The sequence below is a fragment of the Vicugna pacos genome, chromosome 3, assembly GCF_048564905.1.
Source record: "Vicugna pacos chromosome 3, VicPac4, whole genome shotgun sequence".
In the NCBI taxonomy this organism is placed as follows: Eukaryota; Metazoa; Chordata; class Mammalia; order Artiodactyla; family Camelidae; genus Vicugna; species Vicugna pacos.
Genome location: NC_132989.1, coordinates 10,338,762 through 10,363,361, shown reverse-complemented (window position 1 = coordinate 10,363,361; position 24,600 = coordinate 10,338,762). Strand labels below are relative to the sequence as shown.

Here is a 24,600-nt window from a genome sequence, read left to right as displayed (position 1 = left end):
GGCAGCAGGAGATTGAGATCATTTCATAGTCTCCCTACTCACTCATCAAGTTTTCTCTTTGCATCCCACCCGCCTCTCCAAGTTCTCAGTGATGAACGGGATAAAGAACACTATGTCTTTTTTGTCTATCAATCGGAGGTGCTTATCTAAATGATGCAGGTGTCAGAACCCATCCTGGACCTCAAGATGTACCACCACACCACAAGTGGGCTTCTGGGCTCTGCCTCCCTGTAGTCTTAACATCATAGCACTTGCTCTTCATCAGTTGCTCTGGGCAATTGGTCACGCAGTGAATAAACACATCAACTGACTTAGATTTCTTGAGCACAAAGGGAAAATAGATGTAAGTGCAGTCAGATTTATTACGGCCTAATTTAATAAAAATACCAACAAATAAATGCACATTTAGCTGGGAAATAAATATCAAGGATGAGGAAAGCTGACAGCAGAGTAGGTTGTAGGAAATTAACATTAAATGGTTTGGGTTGACAGTGACTATAAAACAAAATTGCGCCTTGGAGACATCTTGAAACAATTTAACAAATGTGTGCTTTGAACATGAGAGGAGGCAAATGAATCGAGGCGGCTTTGATATAGGACAGGGGCCCACAGAGCTGTGGAGAGCAATCACTTGCATTCTGTCCTATACATCTGCAAAACGCCATTTTGTGCAAACCAGGACCAGTCATCTGAAGATCATTTTCCCGAATGTAACGGACTTCACACACCAAATGGAACACTTCTATAAATTCTCACCAAAGATAAATAAATAGAAATTGAAGTTCTTGACGAGATCTGTCTGATGCCTGGCACAGCAAAAGTCGAGTGGCTTTTAACTTTGTCAGATCTGGGTATATATCCTAGACTTGCAGCGTAATAGCTGTGTGATCTTGACCACGTTACCAAACCTCTCTGAGCCTTGACTGTGAAAAAGAGAACATTTACTGCAGGTTATTGTGCGTATCCCAAACAGCTACTACAATGCCTGATGTGATGCAGAAACTCAGTAAATCTTACTCCCTTAAGATACTCATTTATTCAGCACATCTTTATTGAGTATCTCCTACATGCCAACAGTATATTTGGGGTCACTGAATGAACTCTTCCTTCAGGAAGCTTATGTTACAGCATATAGAGACAGATGATAAACAGATAAACTATATAACGTGTTAGGTTGTATATCAAGGAAAAAATGGCAGTAGGGTGTGTGGGAAGGGTGGGTTACAATTTTAAAGCGGAAGATCAAGGTAGGCTTCATTGATAAGATATTTGAGGAGAGTTGCCAGATTTAACAAGTGAAAATACCAGAGGTCCAGTTAAATTGAAATTTTAGATAAACCAATAATTTTTAGCATAAGTATGCCCCCAAATCGAATATCCTAGATATCACACGTCCCAGGTATGTATGTTGCATGTCACTGTTTATCTATAACCTCAGATTTCACTGGGTGTCTTATAGTTTATCTGGCGAACCTACAATTTGAGGGAAGACTAGCAGAAGTTATGTGTGTATATCTCTGTCTGTAACATCACAGAAGCAAACTGATAAGCTTTTTATTTTTCTAGTGGAAGGATGGGGGGTTGAGTCCACCTAAAAGTAGAGGAAATTCCTGGTTCCCATCCTGTGCCTGATGGACGGGGAAGGCTCATTCATTAGAGTGATTTTACGGCTGTCCTGTTGTAACATTTCTGGTCCACACTCCAGACCCTCATCCACAGACAGATAAGCTCTTGACGAGTTACCCAGTTGTCCACTCAGAAATCTCTGCTGGTCTGAACTTATGGGGCTCAACTCTCTTGTTCTGAACCTCTCCAAAGACTTTTTAAAAATACATTTTTAAATTTTGGAATAATTTCAGATTTACAGAAAAATTGCAAGATAGTACAGAGAGTCCTGGTGTCCACCTCTCATCTTTCCTCTAAAGATAGCATCTTACATTAGCGTGGTGCATTTGTCAAAATGAAGAGGCCAGCTTGGTCCTGATTTTACCAGGTTTATCTGCTGATGTTCTTTTTTTGTTCCAGGATGGAAGCCAGGGCACCACGTTGCATTTAGCTGTCATGTCTCCCCATCCTCTTCTGGTCTCTGACAGCTTCTGGGTCTCTTCTTATTTCACTTGACCTTGACAGTTTTCAGGTTTCTGGTTGGTTCCACACTTTGTAAAATGGCGCTCAATGTGTGTTTGTTGTTTTCCTTGTAACTAGACTGGAGTTATGACTTTTTGGGGGAGAATAAGACAAAGTGCCTTTTTCATCATATCACTTTGGAGTCACATGACATTAACATAACTTCTCTCTAATAATGTTAACTTTGATCATTTGGTTAAGGTGGTGCCTACCAGGTTTTTCCACAATAGAGGTACTCTTTTCTCCCTGCCTGGCTTGGGGATGTAACAGTATTGGCAAATTGGGAGTAAAGACAACTTCCCATTCTCCTGGTTGGAGCCCAGTTTATAGGGAGGCAGAATATTGTCTGTGTAGCATGGTTTAAGAGGCAGTCTTAAGTCCCCTTTCTTTCCTACCTCACTCCAAAATCTCTCTCTTATCCACAAGATGCCTGAAATTTCTGCATTGGAGTTCCAACCTTTCTGTCTTTTAAAATAGTTTCCAATGAAAATAAAATTATACTCTGCTTCATTAAAAGTTACCTTTTATTCCCATTGACAATTTAGATAAATCACTTGCTTCCATTGGCCCCATATTTGGTCATCTGTAAAGGAAAAGATTGGACCAGACTGACTGATTCATTTATTCTTTCACCAAACTTGCAATATGCCAGAGAGAGTTGGAGCTAAGGGATTCCTCCAGAGTAGGTTTTTGTCTTACAGGTCATCTGGAAGCCCTGAATGTTTTAACATGGCCTGCAATGTGATTTTTTAGGGTGATACTCTTGGGGTCATACTGGTTCCCGTACGTGGCAACAGAGCAGCCCTGGGGTGGGGAGACAAGGCGGGGGCCTGTTGCATCCAGGCGGTCCCAGGATGGACAGCGCCCAATGCTGCACTTGACAAATGAGGTTCTGTGCCTGCCAAAGTCTGAAGCCATAATCCCCAAGGGATCTTATGGAGTAATTAGGAGGAGACAGCTTCAGGAAGACTGATTTTTATTTTTTGAGAGCCTTGTCATTTGTGTGCAGAGCCGGCCAGGTTTACTGACCTGTCCCGTGCTGATTTTCCAGCAGTGAGACTGGGTTGTGCTGAGTCATCTTCATAGCCTCGTGGGGTATGTCTTGAAATTAACAGCAAAGACTTTTAACAGAGCTGCCCATAGTTGGAATGCCCTGTTACGCCTGCCACTAGTACTGGTATTAATGATTATAGCCAGTACTTCATAACTCTTACTGTGTGCTGGGCACTGAGATGGATAAATAGCTTTCTGTATCTGTGTCTATATATATACATGCATAGACACACACACACCCTCCCTGACTTCATAAGCACCCTGTGAGGTTTGTAGTAGTAGTATTTTATTCTATTTTAGACTAAAAGGTATTGTAACTTATCCAAGGGTCATATAGTTATTAAATGACAAAGACAAGATTTAAGCCCAGACTTCTGGCTTTAGATTCTGGCTCTTAACCATACTCTCTGCTCCTGATTTGAATGTATCTTCTCTGCCTTCTTCAAGATACTCCCCAGGTAACCACCAGGTCCTGTCCCTGCTCCGTGCCTCCAGATTCCTACGTCTCAAGGTCCTGCCCTTCCAAGTCTGTCTTCCACAAGTCTTGCGCATGAACTCCCTCCTGTGCCTCCACCCACCCCCCAGGACCTCTCGGGTTCTTTCCCATCCCCCAGCTCCCTTTCCCTGGGTATCACTGGCTCAGCGATATATCATAGATTGAGCCGATATGAAGAAATAACTTACTCTCTAGGGAGGAATTCACATTTCGAAACAGGGCTGCTAGCAAAGTTGATTTGTGAACTAGGTTCCTGCTTCTCCATTCTTTGGCCGTTGAATAAAGCTTGTGCTATTCTAGTCTCAAAAACAAAACAAAACCCTAAACCAAAAAACAAAATAGGGCTACTAGCTTAACCCAAAGGAGTATATTCTAATAGAAGGCATCAATAAAAGACAAGTAATAAGGATAATAATAATGCTGTCAGCTAAGCAGCACGTAAATGCAGCAGCTAGCCTTTATTGAATACTTTTTTTTTTAAGTCACTAGAGGTGGAGTCACTTGCCCAAGCTAATACACCGAGGAGCTGGAGACTCGTCGGCAGCAGTGAGCCTCCGGCAACCCTTACCCTTGACCTTGATGCAGTACTGACTAGATACCCCTCAAATGATACCGCACCCCCAGACCCAATTTCATATAATTCAGTGCTGTTCAAAATCTATCTGTGGAAATAAACCATCTGCAATTTTTGTTTCCTACCTATTATGGATTAGTATTTCTGACTTCTATGATCACATGCCTGGATGCTATACCCAAGTCACCTTGTTATCAACATCTCTAAATGCTTTCTCTTAATTTCCGTACTCACCCCAGTGAACTGGTGACCCACAGCTCACGGACTGGCCCCAGTCTGTGGACCCTTCTTGGAACACTACTGATCCAGTTTCATTATTTGAAATACTGTCATTGACTAGATGTATGTCTAGATGTAACTGAATTTTTATTTCTTTGTAAAGTGTGTTAGACTCTCTGTTCCAAGTGTTGGTTATTAAACCCATAAACATTAGGCAGGCCCAAAGCCAGGCAAATCTGGATTTGAATCTGATCCTGCCTGTCCTCCCTGTGTGATTTTGAGTAACAACTTCTCTGAGCCTGTTTTATCACCAATAAAATGGGGATAATAATAATATTTGCCTGGATGGGTAGTTGTGAGAATTCAGTGGGACAGGGGTGCCTGGGAGACATAAAGCACTCACTAGATTTTTTTCTCTACCACCCCACCCCACCCCACCCCACCCCACAGACACCAATTAGACTAATGCTAAGTGGACGTAACAAGAAGATCATCTGGCGTGCACATTAGGGGGCTGGTAGACGCCCACAAATTGTTAACGTGTGTTCTAATGACTGACCAGTGCTCAGACACTTCTGATTATGGAGAAAATCCCATAACCCACTCTGACCTAGGGGACACAGTTATCAGAAATGGAGACAGCTTGTGTACTTGAAAGGAGAAGCTCTCTCTGAGCAACAGTTTCCATCTAGCAAAGCAATTCATTAGTCTTGGGGAGGTCAAGGCTCCTCTGACCCTTCCCCTCCTGGGAGCTGCTGCCCCAGGCTCACCCAGGGAGGACACGGCTCCAAGTCGTCACACAGCAGATGAAGATTGATGTCAAAATATTAATTTAGAGTCAGCACTGCTGATGTAAACTAAACATGGAGTCAATTAGGTTGTAATTCTTCTCATTTCTTAGCCTAGAAGAGGAAGAGAGTTTTGTTGCTGGGGGAAAACATTGGCAGGTGCCCCAGCTGCTTGAAAGGTTAAGGCAGGGAGCCGATGGGGGCTGCCTTGTTGGGGAATCCACCAGCTAATATCCTGGAAATTATAGGATTGGAGAAAGCTAGAGCTGGACAGGGCCTTAGGGATCAACTTGCCTTTTAAAATTCAAGGGATAAGGCTGGCTAAGCGGTCAGGCCTTGGAGTCAGGTCACCTCCTTGATCTGCCACTTGTGAGCAGTGTGACTTGACTTCCCTGAACCTTGGTGTCCACATCTGTAAAATGGGAATTAAAAAAAGGCCTACATTATAGATGATGGCGTGTGGAGTGGTCTCACAGACACGCCTATCACTGGTTCTCTAATTCTCAAGGGTTCAGAGAAAATCTTTTTCTCACAAGACTTTGATTTATTCCTTTGTTCACCATGTTTTCTGTACCCGTGGTAGGTGTACAGATGGCGGGGGAGAGCAGAGATAGACCTTGTCCCATCCCTGTGGAGGGAGCAGCAAGACAGGCCGGGTCAAGTCACCACACTGAGCAGTGTAAGTGTAACAGCCACACGTGCTGTGGAAGAACTATTCTTGGTGCTGTCAGAAGGTGTCCCAGGGGCATCTGATTGAGTTTGGGAGGCCAGGCCAGGCTCCTCTGAAGCAACAGCCCATCTGAGATCTGTTGCACGAGTAGAGGTTTGGCACATGGGCAGGAACAGGGTGTAAGCCAAGGAAATAGCATGACTGAGTCTCTGTGCTGCCTGCAGAGAAGGGGGCGGTATGCAGAGGGCTGGGGACAATAGCAGGGCTTGAGCTTGGACAGGAGGGCAGGGGCCAGGCCGGGGGTGTGGCCATGCTAAGGCTTTGTCGTCTGCATCCCAAGAGCAGTGGGGAAGCTGAGTTTCACGAAAATCAGTCTGAGTGCAGTAAGGAAGGCGAGACTGTGTTCTCAAGAGTTCCCTTGTCCTCAGCCCGATGTCCAGGCTCTACCCTCTGCGTTCCTCTTCCTTGTCTGTTGGCTTCATTCCCCTGCCCGCCAGCCCACTAGAGTCACACCTACCACTCTCCATGCTGCCCTGTCGGCTCTCCCAGTGCCTTCCCCTCCATCCTTTAGAGGCACCTCTCTTTGTCCTGGCTTCACTGGTCCTCCTAGATGTGTTGCATCCTCTCACCCTCCAGCCATCTTCCCTGTAACCAGTCCTCGGGGAGATTTCCCGCCTCCGTAGAGTCACCAGGACAAGCAGCACTTAGTGCATGATGTTTTAAAATTTAATGAAGCCCTTTTGCATTTGTTCCTCTATTAGCTCCTCATTATAACCTCATAAAATAAATTAGAGAAGAATTATTATCCCCATTTGCTAGCTAAGAAAACAGTAAGAGACAAGTTAGGAGACCCATGTGTGCCCATGCAGATGGTAGGTAGCGGGGCTCCCACTCGGAGGTCAGGTCTTGTAACTCTGAGTTCCTTGATTTGTTTTCTTTTTTTCCTTTTTTTTTCACTTAGGATTCATTCTTACTGTTTTGCTTCTTTATTTTTTTAGCAGCCTTATTGGTAAACTGAACATGAAGTGCATACTTTGATAAGTTTTGACATATAAATAGACCTGTGAAATCATCATTCTCAAAAGTTTCCTTATGCCCCTTTGAGCCCCCTCTTTCCACTCCTCCATGCATCACAAACCCCTCACCAGGCAACCACTGATCTGCATTTTATCCCTAGAAATTACACTTTCTAGTATTGCATAAAAATGGAATCATACATCCTTTGTGCTGTTTTTCTGGCTTCTTTCACTCGGCATGATTGTTGTGAGATTCATCCTTGTTGTGTGTGCTGATAATTCCTTCCTTTTTATTGCTGAGTAATATTCTGTTGTGTGGATATCTAACCAGTGACTGTCCAATCACCCGTTGAAAAACATTTGGGTGGCTTCCCATTTGGGGTGATGACAAATAAAGCTGCTGTGAACATTTGTGTGTAAGTCTTTGAACCTTGACTTTCTTTTCTCTTGGATAAATACCTTGGAGTTAAGTGGCTGGATTGTATAGTAGATAAATTTTAGCTTTTTAAGCCAGATGGAGTGTACTGTTTTCTAAACTGTTTTACAAAGTGTCTTTGCTATTTTACAATCCTCCTGGCAAGGTGTGAGAGTTCCAGTTGCTCTACATATTTGCCAGTGCCTGACATGGTTAGTGCTTTAAATTTTAGGCATTCTCGTAGGTGCAGAGTGGTGTCTCATTGTGACTTTGTTTTGCATTTCTCAAATGATTAATGATGTAGATTTTAAAGTGTTCCTGCTTGTTTTCAGGGCTTATCCTATTCGGTTTTAATAATAAACCTCTTTAGTTAAGTCTAATACATGTTATTAGATTTGTTTGTTATCATGAATAAGATAAGAAGATGGCTTTTTACATTTTAGGTGTGATCCCGTGATACACATTCATCAAGAGTGGCATTTATCACATCGTACAATGATCTCTTCTTTGTAAATCTGCCTCTTCTCCATTACACAGTGAGCACCTCAACAGAAAATCTGTGTCTGATTTATTTTCACATCCCCCATGTCCATCCCAGTGCCAGGCTCATAGTAGGGGATTTGTAAATGTTTATTGAATTGAAATTCGTGTTTATCTACAAGAACTAAGCTCTATGGTAGATGCTCAAAAGATATTTAAAAGTTTAAGTGAATAAGTGAATTTTGGATTTGCAGCCATATGGTGTTGACCAGCTCTTGTCCTCTTTCTTATCCTCAGTTTTCCTGTCTCCCAAATGGGCAAGTTTGTTCAGATGCATTTCAATCTTGCTAAGGGTTACCAATATCTCCAGACCTCACCTACCTACAAGAACAAAATAAGGTCATATTTGTCTTAATGCTCAAATTGACTCTGACTCATGCTCAGATGAATGAGGAGTCTGGTCCTGAGATTTCTTACCCTCAGTCTCCCTCAGATGATCACTCTAAGAATCATCCTGCCTGGATGAGAAAGATGCATCTCACAAAAAGATGTAGAACCCTGGGGTCACCCTCTCCTTCACCCTATTCCTCCCGACGTTTTGAAGAAAGATTTTGCTTTGCATTCAGTTAATTGTTTCCCACACTTAAAATGAACAACAAACAAAAACCCCGCTCTAGACCATTGAGATGGGCCTCTTAGGAAGGCTGTTTCAGTTGAGATCCGCCAGGGAGGCTGGGTCAGGGAGGGTATCACCTAAAGTGTTCTCTCTGTACCCCAGCCTACAACCCTGTCTTCCCACAAGGGTTCTTCTCTGGGCCCAAAGGAATCCTCTGGTAATCCACTTGGCCTCAGTTATAACCAACCCATTCTCCATCAGATACCTTCTATTAACATTAAACCTTAAAGGGAAGTTACCCTATTGCCCTTACTCCACAAAGTCTGCTTGGCTCTTTTGTAAAATTGTTATGTGCCAATAAATCCCTGAGAAAGGCACCACCTAGTTGACTCTATACCACCACCTCAGCTCTAGAATGGTATTTTTCAGAACGTGTTCCGTGGACCATGTATCAGAATCCTTGGGTTCTTGTTTAAGATTCTTTCGCCTTACTCCAGAGCAGAATCCCTGGAGAAGGGCGCTGAGTTTTGCAGTTAAAGCATTAGGTGTTCAATATGCATATGAAATGTTTGAAAACCTGGCCTTAGACCCCCTACTGCCTCCCCAAATTGTAATGATAATAGGTAGCTGTGCTTCTCCCCCAAGAGAGTCCAGTTAGTACTTGGTTTTCTCCTCTGTAACTAAAAGTTCTACTCAAGTGGCTCCTATTCATAAGGTTACTTGACCTCCCTCTTTTCCCTCACTGGTCTGCGAACATTTACCAAGCACCTGAAGAGCTAGACGCGGTGCTAGGAACTGGGCTTCATTCAGCAGGGAACGAGGCTTCATTCAGCATGATTCCCGACCTCACTGAGCTTGCATTCTAGTTAGAGGGACACGGACAAGAAATAAGTTAAAAACAAAAAGAAAAGAAAAGAAAAGAAAAGAAAGATCAAGACAGCTACAGTGCAACAGCACGTTGAAGGAAGCAGACAGAGAGGTGATCATAAGTGAGTTTAAGCGAGGAGATGGGGAGCACAGTCAGAGTCAGGACACCCTCTCAGAGGAGGATGTGAAGTGGGTGGGGCCCAAGACAAGACTTGACAGCCAGGCATTCAGGTAGAGGAAATATGCAGTGCAAAGGCCCCGGGGTCAGTGGAAGGTCTTTGCTCCAGAAATAGAAAGAGGCCATTGAGGCTAAGGTATGAGGGGTGAGAGGGGGAAAGGAAAGCAGGCACACAGTTAGTTATGGTAAGGGAGCTGCAAGGCAGAAAAGTGTTCAGTGCTCTCTAACAAGAGAGCAAGAGCGAGAGCAGTAACAGTCAAGAAAGAAACAACTGAAGAGGAAGGGATGGGATGGGTTTGTCCGCTCTCCCTAGGGAGGATTACCAAAATGAGCAAAGCAGGGAGGGAAAGCAGTGAGGTGACCATACGGGCTACTTTATGGAAATAGGAAGTGAATTCATTCCTGTGGAAGGTAATTAAGCCAAGCGAGTGAGCACAGGTTCAAGAGTCAACACAGTTTATTTATGGAGATGGAGAGAAGGCAAGGATCTGGTGACAATGCTGGGAGATGAGATTAAAATAAATGTAAAAAGGGTTGGCATATTGACTGTGTGACCTTATACTGTTCTAAAATTTAATTTTGTCCAAAGACTCATATTAAATATGGAAAGTCTGTTGCTGCTTTAGAGTCATCTCATATTCAGAACAATGTCCTTGCAACAATCAGATCATTTTCACTCCGTGGCTATGCTAGCAGCAATGTTCTTTTTTTTTTTTTTTTTTTTTGGTCTTTTGCCTCAGAAATATTGCAGTCACCACCTTTAATCTTTTGAAAAGTCAGATCCTTTCAACAGGGAAAAAATTACTTTTTTTTGATGGAGTGGTGAGGTAAATGATATTTTATTGTAAAAATTACGTAATTACTTTATTGCAGGCAAACCTGTCCTCATGCAGAGGGGCTGCGTATTAGAGGTTGAAACTCTACCTGTTTCCTTTTCTCAAGTTCTTAAATGAGAAGCCAGCAGAGCTCTGAGAAGAAGAGTGTTAACATTTGTGGTCAGTTCTTGGGGTGGTGCCTTTGTGAGAGATCCCAGGTGCTAATCTAAGACAGTGGACTTCTTTTTCTTTTAAAATTATTTATTATTGGATGATTTGTGCAAAGATCATTTTATGTTGCATCTAAAACCTCAGTTGTATTGGTCTAGGGGAACCTTCAGGTCAGGAGCATTTTAAATGATATAACCAGCTCAGTTAAATAAGGCAGGCTTCCTGATGGTGGTGAACTTTTAAGGTAGCAATTACAAACTCAGATGTTCACACATGTGTGAACCAGGGCTCACTGTCTTTTTTCTCCTAAACCTTCAGTAGACACATACATGTAGAACCTTTGATTTCCTTCTAACTGTGCTATTAGATAAAATGACGGCTGACACCTGGCCTCAGTGTCTGAGAGACAGCAAGGAGGGATGGAGACTGTGGCATCTGGAGATTGCCTATTCTGCTAAGGGGGCAGGCGGTCTCCATTCAGCCCTAGCAATGATTGCCTAGAAGTGTCAACCCATTACTGCCAGTCATCCCCTTTCTTTACAGGGAAGCTGGAATTCTGGATTTTTTTTTTTTCAGTGTAAAACCTCCATTTTTTTCCCCAATTATCCACTAATTCAGACATTTTATAAACTCTGTTTAACACTACTGCATTGCCTAAATCCAACACACTTCTGGGGTCATTGCAGTCCACTGGCCTCCGATCATGCCCTCTGTCCGAGGAAACCTCTCTGTTTCTCTCCAGTGCACAGTGTTCCACTGCTCTCCCCCCGCCTGCAGTCTTAGCGCAAATTTGGAAGAAAATCAAACGAATTATATGTTTATGAGCTCAAAGACAAGTTCTTGCTGGATATTAGAATTTCCAAGAAAGGTCAAATTTGGCATCTTATAAAATGTTGTCTCTATTACTCATTCTTGAAGAAGCCTGGTTTTATTCACAGCCATGGCTCTAACTTAGTTTTAAAAAATACCTCTAGCTCTGAAAAGAGATATTTTATGTGACACGGTAGCAAAACTCGGATATTTTCCTGTTTAGATTTATGGCTATTTCTTGCTCTCGGAAGGGCTGCTGCTGGCTCCGTCAGTGAAATGGTGAATTGTCTCTGACAGCAATGAATTCACTCAGCGTACTCTTAAACCTTCCCAATTACTGGCTTTTTCCTAAGCCTCAGAGTACATTAATCATGTAACTAAGGAAAGACTTATTATGACCTTCTTTTGTATCCATTTTAGATCTATCCTCTATGAGAAAAAGCTGTCTGTAGATGTGTCCAGTATTTTCCCTGAGAATTTAGGTAAATCAAACAAGAAATGGAAATGGAAAGTTGAAAGAGGAAATTAAAATCTTTTAAGGAGAGCGCCGTGTCTTCATATTCTTGTTTAACTTAGATAGATTTTGTCTTTGCCGAAAGAGAGAGCAGGAGTGAACGAGAGAGTTCTGCCTGTCATTTTAACCTCTGTCAGGAAGGAGTGATGGGAGACACACCAGAGTCTGCTTTTGTTCAATTAGTTTATATGCTCATGTGCTCCCAATGTGAGCATCTTATGGAGAGTACAGAGTTTAAAACTGCATATTTTTAAAACAACATGACCCATAAGCAAGCCAAGCACAGCATTTGATGCTCAGTTGAGCTACATAAATGTAGTAAGTCTTATTAAGAAGCTTATTACAAAAGCCTTATTAAGAGATAATACTTTGATACCCAATGTGGCCCTTTGCTGAGATACTTTTCAAGGATAGACTTGATCGTCTACATTTTTCCCTTGACGTGCTACCGTCTGAGTGAGATGTGATCTGCAGTATTCTCAGTCACTCTCACCCATTGCCCTCTTCACCATGACCTCCACTGTTACTGCACCCACAGTAGGTGGCCCCAATCCGCGTCTCTCTTTCCACACTCCACGTTGCTGTCGCTCGTGTGGGAGAAGTCGCTGAAGAAACTGCTTTCATGGGTTGATCCATTGAAGCATTAAAAAAAGAGATAATTATATGAAAGGTGATTTTTTTCTTTCCTATTTCCCATATTCCGTTTTTGTTCCCTTTTGAACATGAACACTACACTAAGTGCAGACTATTCAAAGGAACACATTTCTGGTCTGGTGAGCATGCGGAGGATATTATAACATCTTAGCCTCCCCCCTTTTTTTAATTGAAGTATAGTTGATTTACAATGTTGTGTTACTTTCTGGTGTACACCACAATGATTCAGTGAGATATATATATATATATATATATACACATACATACATATATATATGTATATATATATAAATACACACACACACATATATATGTGTATATATATATATATGTAGATATTCTTTTTCTTTGCAAGATGTTGGATATAGTTCCCTGTGTTGTACAGTAGGGCCTTCTTTATCTATTCTGTATATAGTAGTTTGTATCTGCTAATCCCAAACTCCTAATTTGTCCACCCCCCAACTTTTCTCCTTTGGTAGCCATAAGTTGGTTTTCTACCTCTGTGAGTCTCCTTCTGTTTTATAAGTAAGTTCGTTAGTGTCTTTTTTTTAGATTTTACAAGTAAGTAATATCATATGATATTCGACCATCTTAGCTCTTTATTTGCTAAGGGCTTGTCATAGAGAGAAGGATCCATCCATTAGGTGCTGGAATAGCATTTAAAATGCCCTTTTTAGGAAAGTAGACTAGGTTTTGTTTTGTTTTGTTTCATTTTAAGGATGACTGGGAAGGGGTGGCCAGAAGAGAAAAAAGCAAAAGGGGAGCTATGGAATTTTTAAGGGGAAATTGGAGAGAACATTGAGTTGTTCCTAGGTGTTCAAACTAGGCAGCCATCCAGGGTTAATTGAATACCTATTATCTGTGCAGTTTGGTGTTAAGTGCATTAAAGGGAAATGAAGAGGTGGAAGGAGCTGGCAACCAACCTGACGAGAATGAAATGGCATTAAAAGTACATAGTGGAGTAGTTATCCAGTTCTTAGAGCTTGAAAAGTACTTAGAGAAAGTACCTTTCTTGACTCGCCAGTTACTTTAAGTCAGTGATTATGATCCTAATCTAACAGATAAGGAAGCTGAAGCCCGCAGGGCGTAAAATAGTTTGTCCAGCTAGTTGGTAGCTTCGCCTGTTTTGAACTCAGATGTTCTGACTCCACTCTAACTGTGGAAGCATGAGTGAAAGACAGTTCTCCATCCCATCTCGGGTTTCTTGGTGTCTTGTGAACAGAACTGACTGCCTTTGCTCCAGACCATCTTTTCAAAGATGTCTGTAGAGCAAAGAGCCTTGAAAGGTGGAGACTGTTTTCCGCTCAGGAGCAGAAGATGGGTTTTTTTGTTTACTATCCATTACAGTGGAGGTGATATCCTCCTCTTGGGCAAAAAGTCCGGCCCATTATTGAAGATTTGTGTTCCCTAAGAATCATACTTTATGGATTGAAGGGTTATTAGAAGCTCTACAATCCAACCCCCTTAAAAAAAAAAGCTTTATTGAGATGCAATTTAAATACAGTCAAATCAACCAACTTTAAATGTGCAATTTGATGACTTTCAACAAATCTATGTAGAACTACAACCACCAACACAATCAAGGTATGAGGTACAGTATTTCCTTTACTCTCAGAAAGTTCTTTGTGCAGTTAATTTCCTCTACCAGTCTCCTGCCCTTGGCAACCACAGACTTCTGTTACTCTAGTTTTCCATCCCTATGGTTTTGTCTTTTCTAGGATTCCACGTAAGTGGAATGATACAGTATTCTGTCTTTTATGTCCAGTCTCTTTCCCTTAGCAGAACGTGTTTGATGTTCACCTGTGTTGTGGTGTGAATCATTCGTCTTTATCACCGAGTAGTAGTATGTGTGCATACATCAACTTGTTACCCCGTCACCAGCTGAGAGGCATTCAGATTGTTTCCAGTTTGGGGCCATAAAGTTGCTAAGTATAAACATGCAAATTTTTGTGCAGGTATATCTTTTTCATTTCTCTTGGGTAAATTTGGAGTAGGATTGCTGGGTTATATGATAAGTATCTATTTAACTATTTTAAAATGGCCAGACCATATTCCAGCAGCTGTACCGTGCCTGCATTCTCATTAGAAGTATATGAGTTTTCCAGTTGTCCTACATCTTCACCAACACTGGCATGATCAGTCTTTTCAACCGTAGCTATTCTAAGAGGGTGTGTAGTAGTATTCTGTGCTTTTAATTTGCATTTCCCTGATAACTGATGTGTTCAGCATATTTTGTAAACTTATGTGCCATCTGTGTACCTTTGGTGAGGTGTTCAAGTCTTTTTGGCTATTTTTAAAAAGCTGTCCTGTTTTGTTTCTTACTGAGTTATAAAAGTATTTTTATATATTCTGGAAATAGGTCCTTTATCAGATGTCTGTTTTGAAATTATTTTTCAATTTCTTTAGTGTCTTTTAAAGAGGGACACTTTTACTTTTGATGATGTCCAATTTGTCAGTATGTTCATGTCTGATCTCTTTGTGCTTTTTGTTACCTATTAAAAAATATTCACTTAACCTAAGGCTGCTTATATTTTCTTCCAAGTTTTCTTCTATAAATGTTAGAGCTTTAAATTTTACGTGTAAGTCTATCATCCACTTCAAATTAATTTCTTTCATGTGGCATGAGCTGAGGGCTAAGGTTCATTATTTTACATGCTCAATAGTTCCAACACCATTTGTTGAAAAAGATTATCCCTTACCTACTGAATTCTTTGGTAATTTTGTTGCAGATTGATTGATCATGTTAAGTATGGGCCTATTTCTGGAATATCTGTTCTCTTCCATTAATCTATATGTCTTTTTTTTATGACTAAGGCATTTTTAAAAATTGAAGTACAGTCAATTACAATGTGTCAATTTCTGGTATACACACAATGTCCAAGTCATGCATGTACATACATATATTGGTTTTCATATTTTTTTCTATATGTCTATCTTTATACCAAATACTATGTTGTTTTAATTATTATAGCTTTATGGTAAGGTGAAATGATCCCCCAGTGATGGAAAGGCACTTGTCCCAGATCACCCAGCAAGGGAGCTTCCAATCCAGGACTAACATTGGCTTACACCTACTCCCAACCCAGTTCTCTTCCCTACATTGCCTCATGTTGCCATTTGTTTCTGAACTCCTGCCTTCACTCAGTTTCCCTATGGCAGAAAAGAGTGAAAATGTAGTGATCTATTTTTTTATGGTAAAAATTCATGAGATTTTTGCATTTTGCTCAATCACATACTGTTCCGTGTAATATAAAATAGATTTTTTTCCGTCTACCCCCTTTCTTATCCTCCGCCCCGCAAATCCAAGTAAACTTGATCCTCTAGGAAAACAAGTCCCTTCTATCATCCATATACCTCTGGCATGTACCTCAACTAAATGGAATGGGCTGATGCAAATCAGGAGTGATTACTGGGCCATGAGGACACAAGCCAGCAGTGCCATAAGGTGGGCTGGCCAGCAGACTGTCCAGAGTCACACCTGGGGAATTTTCTCTCCTTAATAAGAACTTCTCTGATAGTAGCAGATGGTTGGTACAATATGGAGAAAATAGTCACACAAGCCGGCTTCTTTTGCTAAACTTCCTTTCTGTAGTCAGCAAACATGAAACTCAGGCATCTGACGAGTCAGCCGACACGGGATTCCCAAATCGGTGTCCTCTCTCATGCGTTCTCTCCACTCTGTGTTTTCTGCTTCAGATGCAAGGATTTGCACAGACCTTGGAGCCTTCCTTCTCTGTGTCTGGAACACTGGCCACGTAAGTGACAGGAATCCAGCCATAGAAGGAGAATCCTGAAACAGCTTTCATTGAAATGTTGGCTCCAGCTGAGAAGTAAGTGTTGCTTGAAATAAGGATCTTAACCACATTTCATCCAGATTCCACTACCATTGCAGTTTGTGCTTCTTTAAATTTAAACTTATAGGGTAATCGCTCCATCCTGACTTCAAAGGCACAACTAAAATATTGATTGAGAATCTTGTGCTCCGGGGAAGAGTGCATGAACGTATGTGTGTATACGTGTGTGGGGGGTTGGTGGATAGGGATGGAATATCAAAAACTGCATTTTATTGAAAAGATTTGAAAAATCATAATTAGCAAGCCCAGAAGGAGAAAGCAAGGGAAGGGTCATATATCACTTGGAAATAGATCATATATGATAGAAGCTAAGGAATTTGGTAGGCTCAACCTTCTACGTCTAAGGTAACCCTTTCCTCCTTCCCTCTCCCCACATAAGGAAAAAGAAGATCAATGTAGTATAGAAAGTTTATGGAGTCTTATGCACTGACAACCCAGTGTATTTAACTGCTAAGTGTAGTAAAATCTCACTTAACTAAAGGACTCTAAGAATGGTGTTCGAGTTATTTTACTTCTTGATTGAGGGTTTAAATAGACTCTTCCTCTTCAGCTTTTATTGAAAAAACTCCCCAAAATGTATGAATATACTTCCCTGTCTTTGTAATGCTAGGGAACATAATTGTGTTCTTCTCTGGATTCAGGATCTGAAGATTTAGGTAGGGGTCATTTGGAAAATGCATTTTTCCTTTCTTTGGGCTATAATAGCAGTGGCGAAACTGTGGGAATCCCATTGAGTGAACAAGAACCCCAGCTCTCAGTGATCTTACTGTGAAAAGAGAAAATGGCGCTGCATTTATGGTTTGGGGACTGCATTGTGTAAAGCCCCCAGCCCCCTATATATCATGCACAGCCTGAGATGTTTTGAAGATTGTAGTTTTGAATCATCGCACCGATCCTAGGAGGTGGTTATTACCATCCTTGTTTTATACCTGTTGAAACTAGGGCTAGTGAGGCTGCATGCCTTGGCCAAGGTCGTAGAATGAGCACGAAAGAAAGCCAGCAGCAAATTCTGAGCTTTTTCCCTGTAGTTCTTGCCACTGGGCCCAATGTTGTCAAATTTCAGTGATTTCTTGCAACTTTGCTTTCACTTCCCACTGGTCCCTGTGTGCTGAAAGATTCTGATGTAGGTTTGCCCTCTTTTGGTAATGCCTCATGCTAAAAACTATCCCCCTTAACAGCTATTATCTCGGGACCCAGTATCAGCTAGCTCTAATCTGAGTATACACACATTTTGGAAACAGTCATACAGAGAAGCACAACCTACTCCATAAGGACAAAGTGTGTTAACAGTGGCAGGAGGGCCAAGGGGATTCTGGCATATGTGTCATTCCCCACACCCAAGTGCCACACACAGGCAGCCCTCACCTACTCCGTGTGTAGAACTGGCTGGTCCTGGGGGAGTTGCCAATGGCTTCTCACCACGTACCATATCCCAGAGCTTTCAACTTTGAACGGACGTGGCAGACACTGGGACTTTGTCTCCTAGAAGGACAAGGGTCACTGCATGACACTAGTTGCTCCAGAAAAGGAGATCGAGTTGATGGAGGTCAGCTGTCTCTTCCCATCTTCTCATTAGAGCAGCGTTTCCACAGAGAGGAGTGTATTTACCATTCTTCTGAACTGCAACTTACAAGCAAGCTGTAACTTACAAGCATGTGGGTCCATTTGTCTGCACCATAAAAATAACCTTATACTCTTGAGTTAAAGGGCACAAGCCAGGGGTTGTTTGAGCCTCCTTGCCTTGTCTTCCTTTAAAGGTCTTGAGGTTGGACCTTAAATATTTGTTCCCTGCTTTGGGCTTCTTTTAGAGATATGTCAAATAGATTGCAAAGCAAGGAATAGAAGTTTATTTCTCAGCCTGTTTTGTTTTTAACTGTTAAAAATTAAAAGCATCACATTTTATTATAGAAAATCTGGAAGGAACCAAAGACTATAGAGAAGAGAGAGAAATTGTTTTAAAATGCAAATCTAGTCATGTCATTCCGCTGCCTAAAACACTTCAGTGGTTTCTACTTGTACCTAGAATAAATTCCAAACTCCTTCTTGCTTACAAGATTCTGCACATTGGTATGTTTTATTAAATTTCTAATGCACTTTATATTGTTATGAGCATCATTTCATAAGAACTTTACCATCCTATTCCAAAAACAAAACAAAAAAATACTTGAAAACATCATTGTCATCACCTGACCACGTTATATGTCTATATCATAACATACTCATTTTCCTAAAGTTGAATAATTAGGTTATTTTCAGTTATTTTCTGTTATAAAGAGCACCGGGAGGAATGTCTTTGTATATATTTATAGGCATTTTTACATGGGAAAGACTGTGGCAATTAGGAGACAGAACAGGTCATTTAAATGAGATAATGGATCAAAATACTTAACTGTACTTTTATGTACATTGTCATAATGAATGTAAATTATGCTACCTTCAGATTCCTCATTCCAGCACTGACTTTCGGAGTAAACTGGCTACCTTACAGTATTACTAACCAGTCTGCCCCTTAATCCTGCAATTTATGATTGTAAATATTATTGGTCCAAGGTTGGCTATTCCAGTATTGTTCATGCTATAGACTGTGTCCCAGTCCTCTGAGGAGGATGCGCGTGGTTCCTTATTTCTGTTATAGGCTATGTGGCCGTCAATACCATCTTGGGGCAGACGTCCCAGGAGTACACTTCCAAGTGCATCTTCAACAGCCTCAGGGGAAGGTGTTATTAAAATAAATTATTTTACACTTCAATTGCTGCCTTAAGAGAAGCCTGCATCTTTCTCTTTTTTATATTTTTAACAGGAGCTTCGTGGGAGTTTGTTTATGTTTGACAGGGTCACGAAAAGATGGGAAGGCCAGAAAGAACCAGTTGCTTTTTTAGTTGTCGCTTGTTTTTTTTTTTTTTAATCCTATTCCCTTGCTATTTGAATACACAACTTAATCTTTTTATTTTATATTCATTCTGTTTTGGAAAATACTTCATCACACAGTAAAAGAGAAGAACACCGTATTGTTTTTTTTTAATCTCTATTTTGTATATTTCCTCTCTGATCTTTATTATTTCCGTCCTTCTGCTGACTTTTGGGTTTTTTTGCTCTTCTTTTTCTAATTCTTTTAGCTGGTGGGTTAGATTGTTTATTTGAGATTGTTCTTCTTTTTTGAGGAAGGCCTGTATCAATATAAACTTCCCTCTTAGCACTGCCTTTTCTGCATCCCATACATTCTGTGTGGTTGTGTTTTCATTTTCATTTGTCTCAAGGTATTTTTTAATTTCAACTTTGATTTCATCATCGACCCATTGGTTTTTTAAATAGCATGTTGTTTGATCTCCATGCTTTCCTTTTTTTCTCCTTTGTGTCTCTGTAGTTGATTTCTAGTTTCATGGCATTGTGGTCAGTAAAGATGCTTGAGATAATTTCTATCTTATTAAAACTGTTGGGGCTTCTATTGTGCCCAAGTACATGATCTATCCTAGAAGATATTCCATGTGCACTTGAAAAGAATGTATATCCTATTCTTGGGTGGGTGTCATGCTCTGAAAATATCCACCAAATCTAATTTTTCTATTGTATCATTTAATTTCTCTATTGCCTTGTTTATTTTCTGTCTGGAAGATCTGTCCCGTGATGTTAATGAGGTGTTAAAATTTCCACAATGATTGTATTTCCATCAGTATCCCCCTTTATCTCCGTTAGTAGTTGTTTTATGTACTCAGGTGCTCCTATATTGCATGCGTATGTATTAACGAGAACACCCTTCTAACAGGTAGGAAGTGTTTGGGGAAGGGAAGTCTGTGAAACAGCAGCAGGAGAACACAGCTGATTATTCAGGGCCAAAAGGGGAGCCACCATCCTTGCCTCCCTGCAATTTGTGGTGGTACTCTCAGCCCCATCTTTCCACTGCCAAGTCCTACATCTCGGTTCCAGACTCAGACACCTACAGGGTCCAGACAGATGGCATAAATTCAGTCAGCCAGTTTGGGACAGAGGAGACTGGAAGGATATTTTATTTTATTTTATTTATTTATTTATTTATTTATTTATTTATTTATTTATTATTTTATTTTATTTTATTTTGCCTGTTATCTTTTAAAATTTTTTGAGCTTTAATTAATTTTTAACTTTTTTTATTGAGTTATAGTCAGTTTACAACGTTGTGTCAATTTCCAGTGTAGAGCGCAATTTTTCAGTTCTGCATGAACATACATATATTCATTGTCACATTTTTTTTTTCGCTGTGAGCTACCACTAGATCTTGTATGTATTTCCCTGTGCTATACAGTATAATCTTGTTTATCTATGGAAGGACATTTTAAGAACACTGTGCAGGCCTTAGAGAATATGTCTACAAGCTAAATGCAGCCCACATGTGACTTAGATGCATGTCAGTCTAGCTATGTATGCGCAGGTCACATGTGACTCAATCTGATGTGTGTGTGTGTCTGTATACGGCCCCTCAAGTTTACAACCTTGACGTCACCTTGTTCACGAAAGTAGTTTGTGGTACTAAACAGAATGCTTAGCCTTTTTGTCAAAAATGTTTGCATTTGTATTCATACCTCAGTTTAGGGCTTCTTCAACAACAGGGTGATGGGGTGGTGTTTAGGGATACCTATTAATATCCCGCACATGTTTTATGGAATACATTTGGGAAATGGAAAATGTTTTCCTGTAGTATTTATTATGCCTGCACAGCCATATAAGATATAATTACAGGCATCGCCTGCTTAACATCAGTAATCTATTCTTGAAAAATCGGATATCTATACAAAAACACTCACCCAAGATGCCTACTTCCTGTTATTTTAAATGGAAAAAGTTATAATGCATTATTCATCAACCCCAAATCCCCAACTAATTTCCTAAAACACAATTTAAACGCACACACACATAACAGATTATCATTTAAGATGTAAAATGCTTCAAACATTGCTTCCTGATAACCAAATTATCAATATGATTGTTAGCAAACGGTTTGGGTACAGAGCATGATACTCTAAGGTCTCTTTGCACTGGCAACATTCCCTTTGATAATAATCAGCATACTCTTAAAAAATGTGACTCTGATATTCTACTTTTTGTATTTGGAATGTAACTTGACAGTTGTCATCACACATTGTTTTGTTTAGAATGTTGTACTGAGTGTTTAAGACTTACATATAATTTTTTTAAATATATAAACGGAAGTGAAAAACCATTGTATTGAAAAATATGTAAGTGCTATGAATTTGTGTAGTATTTTTTTTAAAAAAGAGTCATTCTATTAGGCTGTCAGATATGACCATAATGACCCAGTTTATTGCTCACAGCATAATGACATAATAAAGTGCTTCGCTAGGTGTCTAGTACAGTGTCTGAGACTTGGTTGGTGCCCAAATAATATTTCAACTCTTACTTTAAAAAAAAATTCCATCAGTAAATTCATCAATTAGGATTATGTTTCTATTTCCATTATAATTAGAATATCTCATGTATTTTAAGAAACATTTGTGAGCCTCAATCATAAATACAGGTTTAAATTTTCACCTACTGTAAATTGAAGGCTGTGTCTGGGTACTTACTAGGAAAAAAAAAAATCCCAGCCCATAAGGACTAATCCAAGTGTGGTTTCAGATGCAGAGAAACAAAATCCAATAATCAAAAATAATTATGATGAAGTATGCTCCTAAGAGATCTCTTCTGCTGTAGATAGTCACTATAAATTCTGGACAAAATATGAAAAAACAACCAATTGAAGCATCTGAGAATGAGCAAAAGCAGGCAGATTCCAGAGAGTGATAGAATCTTAGAAAAAAGGACTAGCATAGGATAAATTTTCTATTAAAATGAATTCTAGTCTGAGGGCATGCAAAGTAGGTTCCATGTGGCATCTAAACCTTTGACAGAAACTACAGGTCTGCAAACTACACTTGGAGTACAAATTACTCAGCTAAGCAATAAAAGAACTAAATAAATTTGAGCTGCTGCCCATCAGGCACAGTTTGAAGTAGGATTCCAACCAAGTTCATTGTCTCCTTAAACAAACCAAAAATGTTAACAATTTGGGGAGCAATGTAACAGAATTCAGTCTCTATGACATAACATTGCAATGCCCAGAATACAGTCCAAAATTACTTGACATACAAAGAATATAAACATGTGACCAGTTTTCAAGAGAAATAACAGTCAACAGAAGCTAACCCCAAGATATGTCAGATATCAAAATTAGCAGACAGAATTTTAAAGTAGCTATTATAAGTATTATTAATGAGGTACAGGAAAATATGATCATGAATAAGAAAATAGATGATCTTAGCAGATAAACAGATAATATAATAAAGAGACAAATGGAAAACCTAAAACAAATGATACAATATCTGAAAATAAACAAATAAAATTAATCTGAATCTTTAATATAAATCTTTTACCTTCCAGGTAAAAGTTACTAAAGGGTATGTGTATTCCCAAGTCACAGAAAACATTTTTACAGTCTTTTCCTTGATGCCTCTCTCAGTTCTCCATGTGGTTGGCAAGTGCTGCCCAATGAAGTGTTCTTTTTACTACCATATTTTACCACTTCCAGTCTCCCCCAAGTTTCCACCAACATCCTACCTGAAAAGCTTTTCTTGATTCTTCTCTTTTCTTTTCTCCTTTCTCTTCCCTTTTCCTTCTCCCTCTGAACTTTTCTGGATTCTGTTATTTCTCACTGTCCAGGAGCTCCACAGGAATGGGGACTCAAATTTTGCCCCAGTAGGTAACACTGTTTTTCCTTTGAAAAGAAAGGAGTAGAGATGAGTGAGACATACAGTGACTACTCATGGATGTATTATTGTTCCTAAACCTCTGCTGGTATATCCATGGGCTTGTATATCTGAATACATGTCACATTTATTGGTGCGCCCTGTTCTCTAGTGTGCTCTGCTTTCGGCACCCTTCTTTTCCATTGATCATTATTATTTATTTAGCTGCTAAGTTTTATGTCTTTCCACTGCCTACACTACTGTCAACTTCTACTGACTCACTGACCTCCAAGGCCACCACTGCTTTGGAATCATCTAGTTTTCCCAGGCCACTGACTGCATCCACTTTTAAAATTATTTCTTTATTTATTTACTTTATTGAAGTATAGTTGATTTACACTACTGTGTTAGTATCTGGTGCACAGCATAGTGATTCAGATAAACACACACACACACACACACACACACACACATATATTTATATTCTTTCTCATTATAGGTTATCACAAGGTACTCAACATAGTTCCCTGTGCTACACAGTAGGACTTTGTTGTTTATCTGTTTTGCATATAGTAGTGTGTATCTGCTAATCCCAAACTCCTAATTTATCCCTCCCTCCCCCCTTTCCCTTTGGTAACCGTAAGTTTGTTTTCTATGTCTGGGTGACTGCACCTGCTTTTGTCCTTTTTCAGCTAATAGGAAAGTCTTTACACTTTCTTATGACCATGCCTTCAGAGGGAGTTCCAATAGCATCATTGTTGAATTGCTAGTGATCTAGTTTTTTCCTTTGTACTATAGCTCTTGCCCTTTAAGAAGTCACAGGTGAGTAGTGGAGCAAAGAGTGAGTTGAGGTTTGTTGAGAGCTAGACTCTCAAATGGAGGACCTGTTCAGGCTGGATCACTGTATTGTACATATATTTTGATTTTCTGTATATCATGATGTTTTGACATCTTAAAATACCTTTCTAGTCAGGGAGAAACTGCCCCTCCCTGAGGTAGCCAATTCTTAGAGACAGCAAAGGGCCCAGTCAGGTTTATGCCTTTGACATACGAACTAACCAATCCAGAGCCATCCCTCCCCTATCTGGCCCTTATACCCCTGGAGTAATAGTCCTCTGCCTTAATCATCCTGGGACCAGGTAATAGGCAACTAAGGATCAATCCTATAGCCTAAAGCCAGCTGGAATTATTCAACGTAGCCAATCCTAATCCTGCCCTGCCTTGTCTTTCCCAAGGAAACCCCAAGAAGGGCTGCAGCCTGAGTGTTCTTGCTCCCATCTTCTGCCTCCTGACCACTCTGGTGTCTCTCCCATGTGGCCCTGGGTAGTGTGCCATTATTCGTATATTTAGGACTTATGAGTTTAATAAAGCTTAGTTTTCACTTGAGTTTCTCTTCCACTTGTAGCAGCATCTGACTGACCATGTCATCAAAGAATATAAAGCAATCACTCTTCCTGATGCTTCCGCAGGATTCTTTTCCATCCAGGCCTTCAATGTCCCTTCTCTCAGGCTGGCCTCTTCCAGAAAATCCCTATTCATCAGGCTGACCTGAATCCCAGCTGTAGTC

General features: G+C 40.3%; 1 protein-coding gene across 4 annotated transcripts in view; it reads left to right on the top strand.

The window, feature by feature from the left end:
• SGCD (sarcoglycan delta) overlaps nt 1-24,600 on the top strand; it is a 1,022,496-nt gene that overhangs the window by 90,328 nt on the left and 907,568 nt on the right. For 3 of the 4 annotated variants that reach the window (XM_072953966.1, XM_072953991.1, XM_072953973.1), the window contains exons 2-4: nt 5,841-5,936; nt 7,802-7,894; nt 16,160-16,293. The gene's annotated coding sequence lies outside the window, so the exon portion shown is untranslated. The remainder of the gene's footprint in view (nt 1-5,840; nt 5,937-7,801; nt 7,895-16,159; nt 16,294-24,600) is intronic. The other variant, XM_072953970.1, reaches the window with a different exon arrangement.